The sequence below is a fragment of the Triturus cristatus genome, chromosome 1_2 (genome assembly GCF_964204655.1).
Source record: "Triturus cristatus chromosome 1_2, aTriCri1.1, whole genome shotgun sequence".
Classification (NCBI taxonomy): Eukaryota; Metazoa; Chordata; class Amphibia; order Caudata; family Salamandridae; genus Triturus; species Triturus cristatus.
Genome location: NC_140580.1, coordinates 319,287,051 through 319,311,144, shown reverse-complemented (window position 1 = coordinate 319,311,144; position 24,094 = coordinate 319,287,051). Strand labels below are relative to the sequence as shown.

The window sequence follows — 24,094 nt, the reverse complement described above, 5'->3', positions numbered from 1 at the left end:
AACACTTTGAAATAGGAGAAAATTTAAATAATGAGTTTCATGGAATCCAAATGAACATAAAGTTAACTCTTCAAAATAATTTTTTCTCATCTCAAAGTGTCGCTTTTACAGACAGTATGCATCTTGCTCCCAGTGGCTGAACAGTCATTTATTTACATGGGTGAAATTTAAAGAGCAGAAAATTATTCCATATTATGAACATTTTTGCAGATCATTTTTTTGCACTTTGAATTTCTCCCATTTAAAAAATGGTTGTATTTTTGTGTTATGCATGTTACTGTGCCAAATATGCCAAAAGGTATGTCCTGTGCCACAAGTACATACGACACAGGCTCTCATTTACCCATGCCCATATATCCCATTCATACGCACACATGTTCATAAATCCCCACTGACCATGCTCTCACTGCAGCCCTGTCATAGTATCCCAAGTCAAAGTATTTTGTTCAAACAATAGTATCTGGCCAGGGTTGGATTGGGGCCAAAATTAGGCCCAGGAAGCCTAAAAAAGTGGCCCATGTTCGCAGATCACAACATTTTACGATCATTGAGCTAAGTGTTGGCAAACATTTGCTTTAATGTCAAAGACTGCCTTTTACACTCATCTTGGGATTTTAGATATTTATTTTTTACAATACTTAATAGAAACCCTCCAATGATTAGAGACTCATGAAAGGTGTATTTGGTTTTGTTGTTGTTTCTTTACTGCTAACATCTCATGTAAGTTCCAATAACAGGAATGATGCTAGTGTGAAAATGCACAAAAAAGAAGTGTCACTTTCCTCAACTACATGCAGTTTTATATAGCATGAAAATGGCCCAGAAGCATTGGAGGCTTACATTAGCACCAGATAACGTTACAGAGTCAAATTCATTTTTTGGCTCATGTAAATTAAGTGATTTACCCAGAATCACAGGATGTTGAGCTGACGCTGGGATTCAAACCTGGTTCCCCAGTTTCAAAGTCAGCTAATGCCAGAATCTCTCTCTGTTGACTGTAGCAATTGACTTATGGCAGGCAAAGGAGATCAGCACAGACATATTTATCTCCCTGTTCCATGCAGGGGAGGAAACACAAATAACTGAAGAGCCCCCTTGCTGGTACTCACCAACACCCCACCACCAGCTCCAGTCCTCTCCCCTGCCCCAGTCCCCTGCAAAGCAAGTCCTAGTGGCTTCCATCAACAGTTCTTTAGGGCCTCTGTCACACCTGGAGGGAGGCAGAGGGAAGGCACAGCTCATGATGTGACAGCTGGAACAGCCCATTGTCATTCTGCCTCTGACAATGGGGCAGCTTGACCTTAATGTGCATCAGGTCAGGCGCATTATAATTATGCAAAGGCTTTAACTACAGCCTTTGACGTTGTGACCTTGCACTGGAGACTGAGACGGCCACCCAAGAAACGGCCTACCAAAGGCCTCAACCACGGCTATTCAAAGAGAAAGTGCATGACATATATCACATTACAAATTGCATTACACAAACAACATGACATATATACAACAAGACCAATAACCCTAAAATAATTTGTTCGTAATAGTGTCCCCCTTAGAGAATTATGAGCGATCCACTTGGAGGTAGTCAAAACGTGAGACACTACAGGGCTAATAACTAGTTAACCTAGCTTTAGTGTATCACAGCAAGGTTTTCAAGAATCACTATTAGTCCTGTGATTCCTCCTTTAAAGTGTCTGTCGACGTGACCACGTTTCAGCCTTATCTTCATTGGCCTCTTCAGGACAGGGGTTATACAAAAATATCTGCGTAAAATAGGACGCGCGAGGTCCCACACGCTGAACCTATAACAGGGGGCCCTACCTTCCCAATAGTGGGTGGGGCACACCCTATGCAAAGGTATCTTAGATAGGTAGGGCTTTCTCTCAAAACTGGCAACCTCCCGAATTAAACGGGAATACAACTTTCAAAGTAGATATACGATCCCTCGCTTGATAGAGATTCTCTCATGCCGCCCGACTATATCCGAAACACGCGAATACCCGTTTGATATATGTCATGCACTTTCTCTTTGAATAGGCGTGTTGCCCATGTGTGTTGTAAATTGAGTTAGATATATTCAGTGTAAATATGAATTATTCTGGAGAGGGTAATTAAACGTGCTCAACCCATATAATTGATCAGTATTGGTTCCTTGATACCTATTTTTCTTTGTATATAACTACGCGTCCATACCCAGGTATTTAAGGGTCATTTGGGTATACCCCTGTTGTTGTTTCTAGTATCTGGCTCTATGGACATTAGGCTTAAAGTAAATCAAGCTGGGCGTGAGGGTGTCTGCTAACAATGTTTTAGTTGCTTGGCCTTCAGTAGCTCACAATGATTTTCACTGATCAGAAGTACAGAATAGGTTGGAGAATCCTGCTGTGGAATGTATTAGAACTGGTAGTAAAGTTTCCCACCAGTATTTGACATTGTCCGGCCACCATCCTCATGCAAACTCTACCTGTGTATCTCTGAGTAAACACCACAGGTCCCCTTTTTAAACATCCAAGAGCCAGATGACTACATTACTCCCACAAACACAGAAGGAACCTCAAGTTTATTTGATTTGTCTGCTAAGTAATTGTTTTGGGGAATATTATGCATGAATGACAAAAATAAAGTCTTCCGGCCCCAAATGTTGTGTTTTTTTTACTGATATCTTTATTGTTTACTCATAAGATACTGGGTTATTGATTGAGGGGGTGGAAACCCCACTCAGGCGACAACCAAACTCCTTCGCAAGGTGAACCACAAAAGTCACTACATTAACCAGTGCTTAACCCTGTTGTAGCTTGACACAAAGCTATCAGGCTTAACTTTGAGGCAATGTGTAAAGTATTTATGCAGCACACAAACACAAATAAAGTGAAAACACAATGATGCAAGTCAAATAGAGTACAGTTTACCAAATAAAATGATACCAGAATGACAAAAATCCAATCAGTAGAACCAGAGACATTCAAATGTAAAGTTTTAAGTTAACAGCACCAAGAAACACAAAGCGCCAGCTGTGGTTATCTGATTGCTCTGAACTGGGACACAGCCACAAGTTCAGTCTGACTGCAATGGAGCATGTGCTGGATACAGGGACCAGGTTAGTCCCACTGAAAGTTGTACTTTACGTCCTTGATGCGAGGATTTGCCTCGCTCTGCGTCGGTTTTGATCAGATGTGTGGTGCTGCGATGCGAAGTCCTGCATTGAGTTGTGTTCTGATCAGGAGCTGCGATGCAAGGTCCTGCACTGAGTTGCATTGCACTGCATTGGTTCCTCCCAGGAACTGCAAAGGCTGCTCTGCAAGTTCCTGCGTCGAGTTGCATTGCTTCCGATGAAGCCATTGATCAGGAGTTACGAGATGCTGAGATATGAGGTGCTGCATTGGGTTGTGTCACACTGCATCGGATTTGATGGCACCCACATTTAGGCAGGGAGGAGTACACTCTTATGCACACACTGATGCCAGTCAAAGGTCCTGGGCTGGGGTGGGGGCACCTCTTGGTTATCACAACTCTTTCCAGGAAGAGGCCAACAGCATGGCTCAGGCAGGTCCAGTTGCAGCAGATCAGCTGGGCAGTTGCAAAGATGCCACTGGAGCTTGTTGTCACTGTAGTTCACACAAGAGGTCATCCAACTGACCTTTGAAGTCACTCTAGGTTAGCCTGGGACGAAGTAAGCAGGTCCAGTCTTCCTTCTAAGACAGCAAGGCAGTCTACCTTCTGTGACTTGCACAGGTCCAGGAGTGTTCTGAAGAGTGGTTGTTGGAGTCCAATATTTATACCTGGTGTCTGCTTTAGTATGTGGAGGGATAACTGTGAAGACTCCAAACTTTCTAGGGTGATAAAAGACTGGTGTCAAGTTCTTTTGTGTGTGCTGCAAGCAAGCCCTTTGAAGTGTAAGTGGGCCAGGGCACAGCTCTGCCCCCAGCCATCTTGCCCACACCTAGTCCCCTTTGTGTCACTGTCTGGGAAGAATACACACATCCACCAGCAGAGCAATTCACAGTCATATGACCCAAGATACTGACAGAAGTCACAAATCGTTAGAACAATAAAACACCAACTTTCTAAAAGTAGCATTTTCAGAATTATGACTTATTATCCTACTTTTAAATAAAGATTATTTTAAATTACAATTCATTTGAGACTAAATAGCATATCTTCATCTGCTCACAATCCAAAGTTAGCACTTATTAAATGTAATAAAGTAACTCAGTAGCCAATGGGGGAGTTAGACCTTACAGAAGTGAAAAACGGCTTGAGGGGTTTTTCATTACCAGGATACGTAAAACTTAAGCCCACATGTCCTACTTTTTAAAGCACCATGCATCCTACGCTATGGGTCTTTAGGGCCTCCCTTGTGGTTGACTTGTAGGTATTAAAAAGAAGGCTTAGCATGGCAAAAAGGTTCTTTTACCAGGTCAAAATGGCAGTTGCAGATTGCAGTGCCAGGTCTGAGACACATTTAAAAGGCTACTATAATGGGTGGCACAATGAGTGCTGCTGGTCTATCTGTAGCATTTAATTTACAGGCTGTGGGCGTGGGGACAGAAGGCTCTGAAGACCGTATCTTGGTAAAGCGGGTTTTTATTAAACATAAGCGTCTCCTCCTGAGAGAAGCCAGTGTAAAGGCACGTGACAATACGTCTTGTCCGGGTCTTCTCCCTGGCTGGTTTCGGTACGTCGCCGGGTCTGGTCTGTATCTTGATCCAACGCCACTCGGGTACATGCAAGAAGGAGGAGAAAGGAATCAATATCCTTGTCTGGACGTTCTTCGGGGAAAAGGGGAGTGAAGGGATCACCCGTGAGTGCTATACAAATCAGGTGCAAGTGCTCAAGGATACCAGGAGACGGAGTAGGAGGTCAGAGTGAGGAGAAACACCCTCTACGGGTCGGTCCTCTCCCGTGCCCCAACCCATCCGGCCACCCTGTTCCATACCTTGGAAAGCCACGCTTCTCCTGAAGCGTGGCCCGGCGCAGCGTGGAAATGGTGGCCTCCTGGCTGCTTCGGCTCCTCTTTAATCTCTGTGGTAAATAAAATTCCTTTACCGGGACTTAATTTGATACGGAAACATAATAAAACAGCTCAGTAAATAAGAGGCAGAATCCGTGGTATTAGAGGTTCGGAATGGGCTTTATTCCAATGATCGATTATAATCGGTTGCTCCAAGTTCCATCACCACGGAGGTTCAGGAAGTGAAGTACATACTTTATTGACAAGAAATGACTTTTATAGTACATACATTACAATGAAGCGAATGCAGTAGGCGTAACAATTGATAAGGAAAATGACGATTCATATGCGTAACCGAAAATGGGTGTAATAAGGAGTAAAAAGGAACATAATTGGTTATGATGTCATATATAGGTGGATCTATAAGATAATACTTGGCATAGATGCGCGTGCAGCAGCATGACGTGTGATTGACGTGCAACTAGGGGGTGAAGGGGACTTGACATTTAGCTCTACATGAGGAGACGAAAAGTCTGGGGGGTCAAGTCAACCTAATCCCAAATCATATCTAACATCCTATGTTTAAAGAACTATGTTATCCACAAAAGAAGGACTCTCGGACAGAATCTATTCTATACTGACTGTGCGTGCGTGTACAAGCGTCTAAGTGTCTACACTAAATGCGAGGGGGTAGGAATATTCCATGGTAACAGGGCTATGAATTACTTGCATGAAGACAGAGAAGCCGGGCCTTTTGCTCGGTAGCTGGAAGAATGTTTACTTAAACTACTAGACAGGAATGCATCGGCTGAGGGGTGAAGCAGATAACTCGAAGGTGAAATACAGTTCTTGGCAGAGAATAGGCTGATGTCAGGCTTCGTGAGCCGCGCAGAGAATGAGACAAAGTTCATGGTCACAGATGCAGGCTCAGACTGGAGTTTTCAGAGGCAGAAGGCAAGAAGAGTTTGATGACAGAATCAGGGCCTACTTGCCTGGACTGTAAAATGGCATAGGTGAACCATATAAAGCCGGTGGCTTTTCATACTTAGGAATGGAATATCCGGCCTATTCATGGCGGATCTGACAGAGGACATGTTGACGGTGGACGCACATGTGTTTGCGTCTTCATGACTGGAACTGGAGGGGATATACATGTACTTGTAACATGCACATAGAACCGTTGGGGTCCAAGATAGGGGACATAACTGACCAGAAAAATCCATATTTCCACATTCCCTCCTTGTCCCCTACTTGCCCGTCAAGAGATATCAATCTTCATTAATCCATTGATCTGTTCGTATAACATCATTTGTTCTTCTTTCTTCTTCCGTGACGAATGAGATCTTGGTGGTGGAATGCACGATGTGGCACACAGACCACAAATCGCTGGTCCACATTGCAGACATAGACAGCAACTGAATAGTGTGAGAAGGCCAATACCTAGGAAAGATAGGACCTTCCATCCAAAGGTAGATAATATACTCCAAAACCAACCGGACCAAGTCCAGGTGCCTGGATTCTGGTGTATCTGGCTTACAATCTTGTGAAGGCGAGTTATAGCTTTATATACAGATGGCGAATTTTCTGGTATGAATACGCAGCAGCTTGATCCGATGACCCTACAAGCTCCGCCCCTATCAGCCAGGATGACGTCAAGGACAAGACGATTTTGAAGCACAACAATCCGCATAGCAGACTGCTCTTCTGTTAAATTGCCTAAGGCGGAAATAGTTTCGTTCACTACTGCTTCAAGGGTTCTAGTTAATCTACGTATCAGCTTACTATTAGTAACAGTACCTATATAGGGAAAGATGCCTTTATTGAAATCTGTGTATTTTTCCCATGCTGTTTCAGTGTAATCGACAATTGGGAGATCTCTCCGCTCTCTGTTGTGTACTAAATGAATATTTCTATAATAATCAGGAGGAGCTAGGAAAACAGGTGGCAAAAGGAATGCAATGTAGCAGGTACCATCCCAATCTAGAGGTAGACGCATATATGCAGTCTGACCACATATAAAGTAGGAGTGGCGATAAGCTCTAAATGAAGATTTGCCTTGATCACTGAATTCTACTGTAGTAGTGCATTTACTATGGCCCATATGTATGGAACCAACTTTTCTTACACACAATTCACCTTTCGCTGGGAATACTGACATGGTGGGCAAAATTAGTTCAACTTCGGATTCGACATTCAGAATCATGAGATTAGGTGTGAAGTTACCTAATCCATATACTTCATTTTCTAGATCAGTTCCTGTTCCTTTGGGGCGACCCTCCTTGTCAGGGTAACAGACTTTGAATAAAACTAGGTTCAGATTTCCCCATACCCACTGGTCTTGGTAAACGGCTGTATCTGAGTCTATGGAATTTATTAAACTAAACCATGCTCCACAGGAGCCATTATGTGTAAACGGATGTGGAAAGAAAGGCAGGACTCCTTCATAATTCTGATAGGGAGGGAGCCGGCCACACACCCAACAATTAGTTGCATTACTAGTCTGATGGGAATGATGTAACATACTAATGAAAGTGTTATTGCGCAGCGCAAGTCTATAAGACAATTCATGCGGGGGTAAGTCACTAAAAGAATGTTCAGCAGTAACATTGTAAACGTTTCTGGCAATAGGGTAATATATGTGCAACAATATACTTGCAGTAATTATTAAAAGACTTAAGAAAAACAAGATTAATAATGTCACTATGCAATGGCTACGCAGTGATTTACAATACGCCTGTCGTTTCATCATTTTTCGCGACTGTCCATGATTCAGGTCTAGGCGATACATGTCGGAGACAGATTCAACCGCTTCACCTAGGAGAGGACTTAAACAATCAAATCGTCCGACGGCCTAGGCCTTAATTTTAGTCTATAAAGTTCTTTACCGTCGGCCTCAGCCAGAGGTAGTTTTGAGTCAATTGGTGAGGACACACGAGGTGGGCTGTTTACATCTGAAGGAAGTCCATGAAATTTCTTGATATGACTTGAATGCACCCATCCTTTCTTGCCCTCGATCTTCACGGCTGTCCTTGTGGTCAGCAAGACCAACTTGGGTGTCTTCCACCTGGGCTCCAGCTGAGTCTTTCGGTCGAAATTCCTCACAAAGACGAGGTCCCCCGGAATTACGTCATGGGGTTTCACCTCAGTATTGTCGGGAAAGGCTGCAGCTACCTGTGAACGACAAGATTGTAGTGCAGACATCAAGGAAGCCAAGTAATCTGTCAGCATATTACAGTCAATATCAGTTATTTTGCGTGGTATAGGCGTCCCCCACATATTTGGTGGTCTGCCGAAGATCACCTCATACGGGGATAGCCCTGTTCGAGAGTGTGCTACCATTCTCATGTAGAAGAGTGCAACTGGTAACGCTACTACCCAGTCGACACCTTTCTCTCTGCATATTTTGGACAATCTGATTTTCAGTATCTGATTATGTCTTTCTACGAGACCTGCTGCTTCGGGGTGTCGGACACAGTGGAATTTCCACTGATAACCTAACAGAAGTGAAACATGTTTCATTAATTCGGATGAGAACGGCTGGCCGTTATCTGAGTGAACAACACGTGGTAAACCGTATCGTGGGAAGAATTCTCGAACTAACTGTTTGGCAGTAGTCGGGGCAGTGTAATCTGAAACCGGGTATGCCTCCGTCCAGCGGGACAGAGCGCAGACAACTACGAGAACATATTTGAATCCTCGACATCGTTCCATCTGGATATAATCCATCTGGAGTACTTCAAAAGGGTGATTAGGAGGATGAAATCCACCTTGCTCTACGGGAACACTTTTTCCTGGGTTGAACTGGCAACAGATCATACAGGTACGGACCTTTTGTTTGGCTGCTGCTCGTAAATGTTTATTGAACCAAATGTGTTGAATGCTGTCTAGCATAGCTTTTTCTCCTAGATGTGCTGGACTATGTATAGTGTTAATTATAACTTGGACCATTGAATCAGGAAGGAACCACACAGATTTTTCCTTCATCATCCATCCTTGGTCCGTTTGGATCCCTCCTAATTCAGTCCATTTCTTTATTTCGTCTGGTGTAGCATGTGTCTGTATGTCAATTACGTCAAGGGTAGGATCTTTAACTGTCATACAATGTGTCGGCATCGGGACTATTGTCTTTGTCATGTCGGATGTTTGGGTTTGAGCAGTCTGTTTAGCTGTTCTGTCGGCTAGATCATTGCCTTGAGAAATGATATCAGTAACCTTCGTATGAGCCTTACATTTCATAATTGATATTGCAGTAGGTAGATGTATTGCATCTAATAAGGCATGAATGAGGGGTCCGTGCTGAATGTGGGCACCGTGGGAAGTTAAATAACCTCTCTCTCGCCATAGCACGCCGAAGTCATGTACAACTCCGAATGCATAACGTGAATCAGTGTATATGTTGACTTTTTTATTTGTGGCTTGAATACAGGCTTGTGTCAGAGCAATAAGCTCTGCGGCTTGAGCTGACAAAATATTTATACGATTAGTTTCAATGACTTCAGTATCTGTTGTGACTGCGTAAGCAGCCACCAACTCTCCTGTATTTGTTCTCATACATGAACCATCTACATACAATGTCAGGTCTGGGTCTGACAATGGGACATCGGTTAAGTCTTGTCTAGGTTTCGTCGTTATTGTAATAACTTCAATACAGTCATGGGCTAGTGGGTCTGTTCCGGTTACTGGCAAAAGTGTGGCAGGATTCAATGTATTACAGCGTCTGATTTCTATATGTGGCTGAAACAATGTAAGTTCGTACCCTGTAAGTCGCGCTATAGTCAAGTGTTGTGTTTGCGTTCTATTTACAAGAACCTCTACTGCATGTGGTACTTGAACTGTCAATGGATGTCCTAACACTATGGCATCGCTTTGTCTGATTGCTAAAGCTGTCGCTGCCACTGATTTTAGGCATGCAGGCAAAGCCTGAGCTACGGGATCTAATGTACTAGAAAAATAAGCACATGGTTTGTGTGCTCCTGCTTGTTCCTGTGTGAGTACTGACAAGGCAGTACCTTCGCGTTCTGTAACAAAGAGTGTGAACTGTTTTCTGTAACATGGCGTTGCTAAAACAGGTGCTTGACTTAAAGCTTTCTTTAGGCTTTCAAAAGCTTGTGTATGTTCCTGAGTCCAAGGGAGAACAGTCGATGTGGCTGCCTCCTGTGTTGTCAACTGAATGAGTGGTTTTGCTAGAAATGCGTACTGAGGGATCCACTGCCTGCAATATGACGTGAGGCCTATGAAAGCCCGCACCTCCTTTTGTGTCTTGGGTATTGGCATGTTAGCTATTAACTGAATGCGGTCGGGTGTAAGCTGCCTTCCCTCCTTGGACAGCGAGTGTCCAAGATAAATAACTCGCTGGACACAGAATTGCAGCTTAGAAGGGGACACCTTGTGCCCCTTTTCGGCTAGAAATTGTAAAACTGTCAGTGATGCTTTTTCACATTCCGGTTCACTTCTCGCGGTGATCAACAGATCATCGACGTATTGAAGCAGAGCAGTGTTAACTGGCATGTAGATACTGTCGAGTTCTCGTTTCAGTGCTTGGCTATAGATGCTGGGGCTTTCTGTAAATCCTTGAGGTGCGCGTGAGAATTTAAAGCTACGTCCATTTAAACTAAACCCGAACAAATATTGGCTTTCCGGATCTATTGGGACGCTGAAAAAGGCATTCTTGAGATCGATTACAGTAAAGAATGTCGCTTCGGAATCAATAGCTGTCAGTAATGACGAGATATCTGGGACCACAGGAAATTGCGGCACAATGCATTTGTTTAATTCGCGCAGATCAATAACCAATCGATATACTGGCGGGGCCTTTGGATCTGTTCGTTTAAGAATCGGAATTATCGGTGAATTACATACATTGGAGTCTGTTTCTACAACTACTCCTTGGGTAATGAGCTCGTCAATGATTTGTAGTAAAGCCACTACAGCATCTGGTGGTAACTTGTATTGTCGCATTCGTGGTAGTACCACTCCTGCCTTTAATGTGACTCGATATGGTGTAATATTCATGCATCCAACATCAGTAGGGCCTTGTGCCCATAGATGTGTAGGTAAAGTCTGTAGTCGGGGATCCATGTCTCTAGACACATAATGACCTTTAAAATCACGTAAAAACAACCTTACTCCTTCCGGAGAACAACATATTATGGCTCCTAGAGCTTTCAGCGTTTTTATTCCTAATAGATTTTCTGGACATGATTTAGTAAGCAATAAATCGGTAGTTCGGGTCAAAGGTCCTATCGTAAGTGGAAGAGGCTGTGACACTTCATTAACAATAGGCTTTCCTGAAAAACCAAGGGAAATATTCTGTGAGCCTGAGAGGGGTGCCCCTGGAACTTCACTACGTTTTATGGTCGTTCGACTTGCCCCTGTATCGAGTAAAAATTTTCTGTCTTGGCCTAATAATTCACTATGTACATAAGGTCCTTCTTGATCTACAGGGATCTCGATAAGGGGTAAGTCAACTTCCCTCTCTAGGCTTGTTCATGCGTATCGTTGATAATCAGGATAGTCGTACTGTGCGGTCTGGTACAGTTGTCGTGTCGTGGTTTGTGTGGCAGCAACAGGCAGCGCTGGTGCAGCTGGCACAAACTGTATAGACTGTTGTGAAGCTGGCATGGACTGTGCATGCTGCGGAGCTCCTTGTTCATTCTGGTCCTGTCTAGGTGGCCGTGGTCTTTCTTGTGTTTTACCTATGCTGATATTATGTTTCAAAACTGGACAATCGTGTACGTAATGACCTGGCTTTTTGCAATAATTGCATGTCCCTTTTACAGGTCCGGCTGAATCACCGGAATGTGTCATACCCTTTTTATGTCCTTCAGCTGGGACTGTCTGAGAAACTAACATTTTCATTTTCGTGTCTTTCATGCGTCTGTGTTCATGTTCTTGTTCCTCTCTAATTCTATTGTGATGGTATTGTAACATTTGTAACATTTGTGATGGAGTGTTACCTTGCCAGGTACTCTCGAATTTTAATACTCTATTCTTTACTTGGGGCAGGGCATTTTCTACTAATTTTGTTACGAACAGATGTGGGTATGATTCGCTACTTGCTTTTAGGCCACTATTTATACCAAAACATTTTTCAAATCGGGCATAGTAATCACTAGTGTCTTCATCTTGCTTCTGCTTACAGGCTGAAATTGTACCCCAATCTTCCTTTTTCGTAGTTAATAAACGTGGCAGTACCTGTACTAATAAACCTGGTAGTGCTTTAGTTTTATCCCCAAGTCCTGCTCCTGCAGTTCGGGCCTTTTCTTCTGCTTCCAATGCTGACCATTCTATCTTTTGGTCTCCTACCTCCCACTCCTTTTCCCTGAGTTTCTCATAAATGCCAGCAGGCATCAATACCTTTAATATTGTCATAATGTCGGGATAGGTATACTCTCCCATGAGTAACATGTCTTTAATTTCTCGGTGAAAACCCGCTGGATCTTTGTCATGACTGGGTACCACTTTCTTCATTTCTAACAATTCTATTTTTGATATGGGCGTATATACAAATACGCGTTTAAACTCGTTGTCCTCGCCTTTTATTGGGTGCACTTCTCGTAAGGGATTCTGTCTATCCATGTAATACGTGGTTCTTTCCTTGACGGGTAATGAGACACGGTCTGAACATACAAAAAGAATATACTGCTTTCTTGATTCTAGAATTTCTTTAATTAATTTAGTACCTGAACCTCTCCATCTATTCATAAGCAATTCAGTCAATATGTCAGGTAAGGGACCAGGGTCCGAATGCTGACTCTGATATAGTATAATGAGTTGTTGAATCATATAAATCCCAGCTAACCGCTGTTCATCTGGGGTGAGATTCAAAAATGCGCGTGCTACTGTATCATCACTATATTTTCCGGGACTGTCCACCCAATGGACAGCTGCCCTAGCTAAATCTTGTTCATCCATAGAATCGAGGAAATGATAACCCCTTCGTTCTCGGAGTAGTTTGTCGGCGGCTTGGAACGAATGCTCGTTAGACCTGATGTTAATTATAGGTATTTGGAAATTCCTATTATTATCTGGACATATCGGACGTATCGGGTCAATAGGACATCTATTACTATTACAAGATCTTCCTTTACCTACATAGGCTATAGTGTCTGACTGTCCTGTGGGCAGTCCTGATCCTTCCTCCTCGTTTTGTTCGAACTCGTCTACCGCTAATCTTTCTTCGTGTAGGCGTTCTATTTCTTTACGGATCTTTCGGCACATGGCTATTATACAATTTTGTTTATCATGTCTACCTTCTGATATATTTCACTCGGATCCCTTCCTCAATTAATAGATTTTCTCGAACTTTATTGGAATTCTCTTTACTCTTCTCTTCCTGTCTACGTGCTTTTTCTGTACGTCTATGAGATTCTTTACGCCATAACTCAACGGCATCTTTCTGTGATTGTCTGACTTTCCTTTTCCATAACTCTTCCTCGACTTTCATGATGCACTCTGCATCCCAGGTTCCCGCTGTGGGCCACCTCTGACTTTCTGGTAATTCCTTGGTGTAGTCTACCCATAAATCAAGAAATAATATAGCATCTAAGCCATGTTTATGATACATGAAGTACCCCGGAGTGTCCCTAGGAGGAATAGGAACGGCTTCTTCGAGCACCCCTTTTCTAGTAGTGATCTGTCTTAATTTCGAAAAGAGCGGCATATTGACAACTGATCCGATACCTAATCTTGAACACACTTAGTACAAAAGCACAATAATGAACAACCATTCATACCACAATATGCAGGACGTTTAACACATTAAACATTAAACATTAAACATTCTTAACCTTTAAAATAACCAACAATGATGATCGTCTGCATAACTAATCACCAAGCATAATTCTTTGACAATAACTAGATACTTCGGAATACTTGATATACTGCTAAACAGTACATATACACTGCTAAAACAGTGCAGACCGGATTTGTGTACCCAAACCCGTCTTGACCGGCACAACCTATGTGCACGTCAGAAATGCCTCCCCAGTAATGGTACTCACCGGGTAGCTTCGGAAACGGAAGGCCTCGGAGACTGAACTTGGACCGGACTGGACTCGACTCGACTCGTGGGAAACTGGACTTGACTTCGAATTGGTGGGCCTCTGTATACCTCGGATCTTGCTCTCTCAGCTAGGCTCTGGTCGGGATACTTCGCACTTCTCACCGCCTCGTCTGGGTGTTGATCGCAGCCTCAGTCGCCCCCGCTTGACCGGAGGGAGATACAGGAAATCCTGCTGGTACGCGTTATTGTCCGTCCAGCTGTGGCAGGAGACCGGGCCTGCAACTCACCGCCGGCGCGTGAGATGAGAAAGTGTCCCTATTCGGGCGCCATTCATGTGGTAAATAAAATTCCTTTACCGGGACTTAATTTGATACGGAAACATAATAAAACAGCTCAGTAAATAAGAGGCAGAATCCGTGGTATTAGAGGTTCGGAATGGGCTTTATTCCAATGATCGATTATAATCGGTTGCTCCAAGTTCCATCACCACGGAGGTTCAGGAAGTGAAGTACATACTTTATTGACAAGAAATGACTTTTATAGTACATACATTACAATGAAGCGAATGCAGTAGGCGTAACAATTGATAAGGAAAATGACGATTCATATGCGTAACCGAAAATGGGTGTAATAAGGAGTAAAAAGGAACATAATTGGTTATGATGTCATATATAGGTGGATCTATAAGATAATACTTGGCATAGATGCGCGCGCAGCAGCATGACGTGTGATTGACGTGCAACTAGGGGGTGAAGGGGACTTGACATTTAGCTCTACATGAGGAGACGAAAAGTCTGGGGGGTCAAGTCAACCTAATCCCAAATCATATCTAACATCCTATGTTTAAAGAACTATGTTATCCACAAAAGAAGGACTCTCTGACAGAATCTATTCTATACTGACTGTGCGTGCGTGTACAAGCGTCTAAGTGTCTACACTAAATGCGAGGGGGTAGGAATATTCCATGGTAACAGGGCTATGAATTACTTGCATGAAGACAGAGAAGCCGGGCCTTTTGCTCGGTAGCTGGAAGAATGTTTACTTAAACTACTAGACAGGAATGCATCGGCTGAGGGGTGAAGCAGATAACTCGAAGGTGAAATACAGTTCTTGGCAGAGAATAGGCTGATGTCAGGCTTCGTGAGCCGCGCAGAGAATGAGACAAAGTTCATGGTCACAGATGCAGGCTCAGACTGGAGTTTTCAGAGGCAGAAGGCAAGAAGAGTTTGATGACAGAATCAGGGCCTACTTGCCTGGACTGTAAAATGGCATAGGTGAACCATATAAAGCCGGTGGCTTTTCATACTTAGGAATGGAATATCCGGCCTATTCATGGCGGATCTGACAGAGGACATGTTGACGGTGGACGCACATGTGTTTGCGTCTTCATGACTGGAACTGGAGGGGATATACATGTACTTGTAACATGCACATAGAACCGTTGGGGTCCAAGATAGGGGACATAACTGACCAGAAAAATCCATATTTCCACATTCCCTCCTTGTCCCCTACTTGCCCGTCAAGAGATATCAATCTTCATTAATCCATTGATCTGTTCGTATAACATCATTTGTTCTTCTTTCTTCTTCCGTGACGAATGAGATCTTGGTGGTGGAATGCACGATGTGGCACACAGACCACAAATCGCTGGTCCACATTGCAGACATAGACAGCAACTGAATAGTATGAGAAGGCCAATACCTAGGAAAGATAGGACCTTCCATCCAAAGGTAGATAATATACTCCAAAACCAACCGGACCAAGTCCAGGTGCCTGGATTCTGGTGTATCTGGCTTACAATCTTGTGAAGGCGAGTTATAGCTTTATATACAGATGGCGAATTTTCTGGTATGAATACGCAGCAGCTTGATCCGATGACCCTACAAGCTCCGCCCCTATCAGCCAGGATGACGTCAAGGACAAGACGATTTTGAAGCACAACAATCCGCATAGCAGACTGCTCTTCTGTTAAATTGCCTAAGGCGGAAATAGTTTCGTTCACTACTGCTTCAAGGGTTCTAGTTAATCTACGTATCAGCTTACTATTAGTAACAGTACCTATATAGGGAAAGATGCCTTTATTGAAATCTGTGTATTTTTCCCATGCTGTTTCAGTGTAATCGACAATTGGGAGATCTCTCCGCTCTCTGTTGTGTACTAAATGAATATTTATATAATAATCAGGAGGAGCTAGGAAAACAGGTGGCAAAAGGAATGCAATGTAGCAGGTACCATCCCAATCTAGAGGTAGACGCATATATGCAGTCTGACCACATATAAAGTAGGAGTGGCGATAAGCTCTAAATGAAGATTTGCCTTGATCACTGAATTCTACTGTAGTAGTGCATTTACTATGGCCCATATGTATGGAACCAACTTTTCTTACACACAATTCACCTTTCGCTGGGAATACTGACATGGTGGGCAAAATTAGTTCAACTTCGGATTCGACATTCAGAATCATGAGATTAGGTGTGAAGTTACCTAATCCATATACTTCATTTTCTAGATCAGTTCCTGTTCCTTTGGGGCGACCCTCCTTGTCAGGGTAACAGACTTTGAATAAAACTAGGTTCAGATTTCCCCATACCCACTGGTCTTGGTAAACGGCTGTATCTGAGTCTATGGAATTTATTAAACTAAACCATGCTCCACAGGAGCCATTATGTGTAAACGGATGTGGAAAGAAAGGCAGGACTCCTTCATAATTCTGATAGGGAGGGAGCCGGCCACACACCCAACAATTAGTTGCATTACTAGTCTGATGGGAATGATGTAACATACTAATGAAAGTGTTATTGCGCAGCGCAAGTCTATAAGACAATTCATGCGGGGGTAAGTCACTAAAAGAATGTTCAGCAGTAACATTGTAAACGTTTCTGGCAATAGGGTAATATATGTGCAACAATATACTTGCAGTAATTATTAAAAGACTTAAGAAAAACAAGATTAATAATGTCACTATGCAATGGCTACGCAGTGATTTACAATACGCCTGTCGTTTCATCATTTTTCGCGACTGTCCATGATTCAGGTCTAGGCGATACATGTCGGAGACAGATTCAACCGCTTCACCTAGGAGAGGACTTAAACAATCAAATCGTCCGACGGCCTAGGCCTTAATTTTAGTCTATAAAGTTCTTTACCGTCGGCCTCAGCCAGAGGTAGTTTTGAGTCAATTGGTGAGGACACACGAGGTGGGCTGTTTACATCTGAAGGAAGTCCATGAAATTTCTTGATATGACTTGAATGCACCCATCCTTTCTTGCCCTCGATCTTCACGGCTGTCCTTGTGGTCAGCAAGACCAACTTGGGTGTCTTCCACCTGGGCTCCAGCTGAGTCTTTCGGTCGAAATTCCTCACAAAGACGAGGTCCCCCGGAATTACGTCATGGGGTTTCACCTCAGTATTGTCGGGAAAGGCTGCAGCTACCTGTGAACGACAAGATTGTAGTGCAGACATCAAGGAAGCCAAGTAATCTGTCAGCATATTACAGTCAATATCAGTTATTTTGCGTGGTATAGGCGTCCCCCACATATTTGGTGGTCTGCCGAAGATCACCTCATACGGGGATAGCCCTGTTCGAGAGTGTGCTACCATTCTCATGTAGAAGAGTGCAACTGGTAACGCTACTACCCAGTCGACACCTTTCTCTCTGCATATTTTGGACAATCTGATTTTCAGTATCTGATTATGTCTTTCTACGAGACCTGCTGCTTCGGGGTGTCGGACACAGTGGAATTTCCACTGATAACCTAACAGAAGTGAAACATGTTTCATTAATTCGGATGAGAACGGCTGGCCGTTATCTGAGTGAACAACACGTGGTAAACCGTATCGTGGGAAGAATTCTCGAACTAACTGTTTGGCAGTAGTCGGGGCAGTGTAATCTGAAACCGGGTATGCCTCCGTCCAGCGGGACAGAGCGCAGACAACTACGAGAACATATTTGAATCCTCGACATCGTTCCATCTGGATATAATCCATCTGGAGTACTTCAAAAGGGTGATTAGGAGGATGAAATCCACCTTGCTCTACGGGAACACTTTTTCCTGGGTTGAACTGGCAACAGATCATACAGGTACGGACCTTTTGTTTGGCTGCTGCTCGTAAATGTTTATTGAACCAAATGTGTTGAATGCTGTCTAGCATAGCTTTTTCTCCTAGATGTGCTGGACTATGTATAGTGTTAATTATAACTTGGACCATTGAATCAGGAAGGAACCACACAGATTTTTCCTTCATCATCCATCCTTGGTCCGTTTGGATCCCTCCTAATTCAGTCCATTTCTTTATTTCGTCTGGTGTAGCATGTGTCTGTATGTCAATTACGTCAAGGGTAGGATCTTTAACTGTCATACAATGTGTCGGCATCGGGACTATTGTCTTTGTCATGTCGGATGTTTGGGTTTGAGCAGTCTGTTTAGCTGTTCTGTCGGCTAGATCATTGCCTTGAGAAATGATATCAGTAACCTTCGTATGAGCCTTACATTTCATAATTGATATTGCAGTAGGTAGATGTATTGCATCTAATAAGGCATGAATGAGGGGTCCGTGCTGAATGTGGGCACCGTGGGAAGTTAAATAACCTCTCTCTCGCCATAGCACGCCGAAGTCATGTACAACTCCGAATGCATAACGTGAATCAGTGTATATGTTGACTTTTTTATTTGTGGCTTGAATACAGGCTTGTGTCAGAGCAATAAGCTCTGCGGCTTGAGCTGACAAAATATTTATACGATTAGTTTCAATGACTTCAGTATCTGTTGTGACTGCGTAAGCAGCCACCAACTCTCCTGTATTTGTTCTCATACATGAACCATCTACATACAATGTCAGGTCTGGGTCTGACAATGGGACATCGGTTAAGTCTTGTCTAGGTTTCGTCGTTATTGTAATAACTTCAATACAGTCATGGGCTAGTGGGTCTGTTCCGGTTACTGGCAAAAGTGTGGCAGGATTCAATGTATTACAGCGTCTGATTTCTATATGTGGCTGAAACAATGTAAGTTCGTACCCTGTAAGTCGCGCTATAGTCAAGTGTTGTGTTTGCGTTCTATTTACAAGAACCTCTACTGCATGTGGTACTTGAACTGTCAATGGATGTCCTAACACTATGGCATCGCTTTGTCTGATTGCTAAAGCTGTCGCTGCCACTGATTTTAGGCATGCAGGCAAAGCCTGAGCTACGGGATCTAATGTACTAGAAAAATAAGCACATGGTTTGTGTGCTCCTGCTTGTTCCTGTGTGAGTACTGACAAGGCAGTACCTTCGCGTTCTGTAACAAAGAGTGTGAACTGTTTTCTGTAACATGGCGTTGCTAAAACAGGTGCTTGACTTAAAGCTTTCTTTAGGCTTTCAAAAGCTTGTGTATGTTCCTGAGTCCAAGGGAGAACAGTCGATGTGGCTGCCTCCTGTGTTGTCAACTGAATGAGTGGTTTTGCTAGAAATGCGTACTGAGGGATCCACTGCCTGCAATATGACGTGAGGCCTATGAAAGCCCGCACCTCCTTTTGTGTCTTGGGTATTGGCATGTTAGCTATTAACTGAATGCGGTCGGGTGTAAGCTGCCTTCCCTCCTTGGACAGCGAGTGTCCAAGATAAATAACTCGCTGGACACAGAATTGCAGCTTAGAAGGGGACACCTTGTGCCCCTTTTCGGCTAGAAATTGTAAAACTGTCAGTGATGCTTTTTCACATTCCGGTTCACTTCTCGCGGTGATCAACAGATCATCGACGTATTGAAGCAGAGCAGTGTTAACTGGCATGTAGATACTGTCGAGTTCTCGTTTCAGTGCTTGGCTATAGATGCTGGGGCTTTCTGTAAATCCTTGAGGTGCGCGTGAGAATTTAAAGCTACGTCCATTTAAACTAAACCCGAACAAATATTGGCTTTCCGGATCTATTGGGACGCTGAAAAAGGCATTCTTGAGATCGATTACAGTAAAGAATGTCGCTTCGGAATCAATAGCTGTCAGTAATTACGAGATATCTGGGACCACAGGAAATTGCGGCACAATGCATTTGTTTAATTCGCGCAGATCAATAACCAATCGATATACTGGCGGGGCCTTTGGATCTGTTCGTTTAAGAATCGGAATTATCGGTGAATTACATACATTGGAGTCTGTTTCTACAACTACTCCTTGGGTAATGAGCTCGTCAATGATTTGTAGTAAAGCCACTACAGCATCTGGTGGTAACTTGTATTGTCACATTCGTGGTAGTACCACTCCTGCCTTTAATGTGACTCGATATGGTGTAATATTCATGCATCCAACATCAGTAGGGCCTTGTGCCCATAGATGTGTAGGTAAAGTCTGTAGTCGGGGATCCATGTCTCTAGACACATAATGACCTTTAAAATCACGTAAAAACAACCTTACTCCTTCCGGAGAACAACATATTATGGCTCCTAGAGCTTTCAGCGTTTTTATTCCTAATAGATTTTCTGGACATGATTTAGTAAGCAATAAATCGGTAGTTCGGGTCAAAGGTCCTATCGTAAGTGGAAGAGGCTGTGACACTTCATTAACAATAGGCTTTCCTGAAAAACCAAGGGAAATATTCTGTGAGCCTGAGAGGGGTGCCCCTGGAACTTCACTACGTTTTATGGTCGTTCGACTTGCCCCTGTATCGAGTAAAAATTTTCTGTCTTGGCCTAATAATTCACTATGTACATAAGGTCCTTCTTGATCTACAGGGATCTCGATAAGGGGTAAGTCAACTTCCCTCTCTAGGCTTGTTCATGCGTATCGTTGATAATCAGGATAGTCGTACTGTGCGGTCTGGTACAGTTGTCGTGTCGTGGTTTGTGTGGCAGCAACAGGCAGCGCTGGTGCAGCTGGCACAAACTGTATAGACTGTTGTGAAGCTGGCATGGACTGTGCATGCTGCGGAGCTCCTTGTTCATTCTGGTCCTGTCTAGGTGGCCGTGGTCTTTCTTGTGTTTTACCTATGCTGATATTATGTTTCAAAACTGGACAATCGTGTACGTAATGACCTGGCTTTTTGCAATAATTGCATGTCCCTTTTACAGGTCCGGCTGAATCACCGGAATGTGTCATACCCTTTTTATGTCCTTCAGCTGGGACTGTCTGAGAAACTAACATTTTCATTTTCGTGTCTTTCATGCGTCTGTGTTCATGTTCTTGTTCCTCTCTAATTCTATTGTGATGGTATTGTAACATTTGTAACATTTGTGATGGAGTGTTACCTTGCCAGGTACTCTCGAATTTTAATACTCTATTCTTTACTTGGGGCAGGGCATTTTCTACTAATTTTGTTACGAACAGATGTGGGTATGATTCGCTACTTGCTTTTAGGCCACTATTTATACCAAAACATTTTTCAAATCGGGCATAGTAATCACTAGTGTCTTCATCTTGCTTCTGCTTACAGGCTGAAATTGTACCCCAATCTTCCTTTTTCGTAGTTAATAAACGTGGCAGTACCTGTACTAATAAACCTGGTAGTGCTTTAGTTTTATCCCCAAGTCCTGCTCCTGCAGTTCGGGCCTTTTCTTCTGCTTCCAATGCTGACCATTCTATCTTTTGGTCTCCTACCTCCCACTCCTTTTCCCTGAGTTTCTCATAAATGCCAGCAGGCATCAATACCTTTAATATTGTCATAATGTCGGGATAGGTATACTCTCCCATGAGTAACATGTCTTTAATTTCTCGGTGAAAACCCGCTGGATCTTTGTCATGACTGGGTACCACTTTCTTCATTTCTAACAATTCTATTTTTGATATGGGCGTATATACAAATACGCGTTTAAACTCGTTGTCCTCGCCTTTTATTGGGTGCACTTCTCGTAAGGGATTCTGTCTATCCATGTAATACGTGGTTCTTTCCTTGACGGGTAATGAGACACGGTCTGAACATACAAAAAGAATATACTGCTTTCTTGATTCTAGAATTTCTTTAATTAATTTAGTACCTGAACCTCTCCATCTATTCATAAGCAATTCAGTCAATATGTCAGGTAAGGGACCAGGGTCCGAATGCTGACTCTGATATAGTATAATGAGTTGTTGAATCATATAAATCCCAGCTAACCGCTGTTCATCTGGGGTGAGATTCAAAAATGCGCGTGCTACTGTATCATCACTATATTTTCCGGGACTGTCCACCCAATGGACAGCTGCCCTAGCTAAATCTTGTTCATCCATAGAATCGAGGAAATGATAACCCCTTCGTTCTCGGAGTAGTTTGTCGGCGGCTTGGAACGAATGCTCGTTAGACCTGATGTTAATTATAGGTATTTGGAAATTCCTATTATTATCTGGACATATCGGACGTATCGGGTCAATAGGACATCTATTACTATTACATGATCTTCCTTTACCTACATAGGCTATAGTGTCTGACTGTCCTGTGGGCAGTCCTGATCCTTCCTCCTCGTTTTGTTCGAACTCGTCTACCGCTAATCTTTCTTCGTGTAGGCGTTCTATTTCTTTACGGATCTTTCGGCACATGGCTATTATACAATTTTGTTTATCATGTCTACCTTCTGATATATTTCACTCGGATCCCTTCCTCAATTAATAGATTTTCTCGAACTTTATTGGAATTCTCTTTACTCTTCTCTTCCTGTCTACGTGCTTTTTCTGTACGTCTATGAGATTCTTTACGCCATAACTCAACGGCATCTTTCTGTGATTGTCTGACTTTCCTTTTCCATAACTCTTCCTCGACTTTCATGATGCACTCTGCATCCCAGGTTCCCGCTGTGGGCCACCTCTGACTTTCTGGTAATTCCTTGGTGTAGTCTACCCATAAATCAAGAAATAATATAGCATCTAAGCCATGTTTATGATACATGAAGTACCCCGGAGTGTCCCTAGGAGGAATAGGAACGGCTTCTTCGAGCACCCCTTTTCTAGTAGTGATCTGTCTTAATTTCGAAAAGAGCGGCATATTGACAACTGATCCGATACCTAATCTTGAACACACTTAGTACAAAAGCACAATAATGAACAACCATTCATACCACAATATGCAGGACGTTTAACACATTAAACATTAAACATTAAACATTCTTAACCTTTAAAATAACCAACAATGATGATCGTCTGCATAACTAATCACCAAGCATAATTCTTTGACAATAACTAGATACTTCGGAATACTTGATATACTGCTAAACAGTACATATACACTGCTAAAACAGTGCAGACCGGATTTGTGTACCCAAACCCGTCTTGACCGGCACAACCTATGTGCACGTCAGAAATGCCTCCCCAGTAATGGGGTTTTAGGAGACAAGGGTACCCCGATATGTGAACCTGGGGTGATAATGAAGAGTTAAGAACAATGGTTCAAGGATGGCCCAAAAGGGTCCAATAGAAAAGGTGACCCAGGCAGGGTCACTTGTTTTTTAAGATAAGTGAAATCAATTCCGTAGGGAGCAGGAGACAAAGTACGTAAAGGGTCATGTAGGTCAAAAAATAGCAGGTATTTATTTAAACAAAGTCAATTTTAGAATGCTCACAAAATAAGAAAAGCGTGGTGTGAAATAGTGATAGTAGTTTTAAAAAGACATCGCATTGACAACAATATAGTAGTTGAATTCCATAATTGATCTTTACAAGTTATAAAGAATTCATGTTGTGGGGTGGTCGACGGCGTTTCGAACCCAATTATTGGGGTTCATCTTCAGGACAGTGGTGAGCATGTATTTTGAAGTTAAACTGCCCGTAAAGTTCCTAGAGTCTCCAAAGTGGGAGGCAGGGGCTTCAAAGGTTAATTATTTGAAAACAAGCAGCTTGGCAGTACATAGATCCGCCTGGAGAATGTAATTTTCTTTAGAGGGGCGACAGGGCAGTGAATGGGAGCCTGAGGCCGAGCAGTCAGAGACGTCCTGCAGCTGTTGGGGCTGGCTGATGAATGCAGCCAGCCCCAACAGCTGCAGGACGTCTCTGACTGCTCGGCCTCAGGCTCCCATTCACTGCCCTGTCGCCCCTCTAAAGAAAATTACATTCTCCAGGCGGATCTATGTACTGCCAAGCTGCTTGTTTTCAAATAATTAACCTTTGAAGCCCCTGCCTCCCACTTTGGAGACTCTAGGAACTTTACGGGCAGTTTAACTTCAAAATACATGCTCACCACTGTCCTGAAGATGAACCCCAATAATTGG

At 43.1% G+C, this 24,094-nt stretch overlaps 1 protein-coding gene across 1 annotated transcript in view; it reads right to left on the bottom strand.

Annotated features, from left to right (window-relative positions):
- The window catches only part of WNT8B (Wnt family member 8B), a 542,910-nt gene that overhangs the window by 151,200 nt on the left and 367,616 nt on the right, over positions 1-24,094 (bottom strand). The window lies entirely within an intron of this gene.